Here is a 1,401-nt window from a genome sequence, read left to right on the forward strand (position 1 = left end):
TTCCATTCAGGTAATGGCACATGCCTTGGTTGTGGGCTCAATCCCCAGTAGAGGGTGTGCAGTAGGCAGCCAATCAATGATTCTCATCACTTATGTTTCTATCTCTCTCTCCCTCTCTCTTCCTCTCTGAAATCATAAAAATATATATTAAAAAAGAAAGAAAGTTGCTGTACCTACGGAGTGGGGAACATCCGGCCTGAGGGCCATATAAGGCTGCAAACTCATTGGGTGAGTGAATTCCATGTTTGACCAATACAGCAGGCTAATGTTTAAGTTGATAACTGTGTTTGGCCCAAGAATGATGTTATAAACACCCACATGGCCCTGGGCAGGAAAGGGTCCCCACCCCTGGTGTACCCAGTGCGAGCTCCTTGAGAACCCATTTCCCTGAAAGATTCCTGCTCACACCATCTGACCTGCTCCCCCACTCCCCCAACTCCCAACCCCTGCTGGTTGCCAAGAGAGACCCTGATGGCCCACCTCCCGGTGACCAGGACATGAATGAAAGGGAGGGCCAGCGCCGGGGGCCAAGGCTGATGGTCAGTCAGAGCCATGAAGCCAGCCTCAGGGAAGGACTCCAGCCCAGGTCAGGCCCACGCTCGCTGAGACTTCAGTCCCGGGGACAGGGGTACGGGACGCGACCTCAGGCCCAAAGCTGAGTGAGTGGCAGCAAGAAGAACAAGCGGACGATCTGTACAGGCAACAACGTGGATGGGTCACAGAAGCCCCATGAAAGAGCCAGACCCCAGGCCACCCCTGGGCCAGGTGATCCCACTTGTCTGACATTCCGGATGGAGGCAGAACTATCAGATCCTCATTGCCCAAGGTTGCGCAGGGGGCGGACGACAGGGACCCCAGGGGGCTGGATATGGGGGGCTTTGCTCTAGATCTCAATAGCAGTGCTGGTCACACCACTGCACAGATTTCCCAACACTGACCAAGGACACACAGCAAGGGTGTTACTGAGTGTAAACCGTGCCTCATTAAAGCGGAATTAAAACAGCGACCAAGGAGCAGGAACAAAGGAGGAACGACTGGGTCACGGAGGCGCTGAGATGGGGGAAGGGAAGAGCTTCCACGTGGGGGCAACAGGCACCCCTTAGTGCTACCCCCAGGGCAACAAGGAGACTTGGGAGGAGTTGGGAGCCCATCCCCAGATCCCAGGGGGCTGTCTGAATTCCAGGCTCCACTCCAACCAGGTGAGTTGACTGCCTCTGTGTTAGTCACTGAGCTCACAGTTTCCAGCCTGAGGGTGTCTCCTCAGGCAGGGCCACTGGCATTAAGCACCCTGAGTCAATCTTTCCGGGAGCACTGGGCCCAGCTGCCGGGGGGTGAAAGCCCTACAGAGGCGGACGCTGGGAGACAGGGAAAGCTGCTGCCCGGCCAGCCCCGCCGTGGCCC

General features: G+C 56.5%; 1 protein-coding gene across 1 annotated transcript in view; it reads right to left on the reverse strand.

Annotated features, from left to right (window-relative positions):
- The window catches only part of LOC102774633 (kinesin-like protein KIF26B), a 70,056-nt gene that overhangs the window by 42,661 nt on the left and 25,994 nt on the right, over positions 1-1,401 (reverse strand). The gene's annotated exons all lie outside the window — the stretch shown is intronic.

This window comes from Myotis davidii, unplaced genomic scaffold (genome assembly GCF_000327345.1).
Source record: "Myotis davidii unplaced genomic scaffold, ASM32734v1 scaffold333, whole genome shotgun sequence".
Taxonomy (NCBI): Eukaryota; Metazoa; Chordata; class Mammalia; order Chiroptera; family Vespertilionidae; genus Myotis; species Myotis davidii.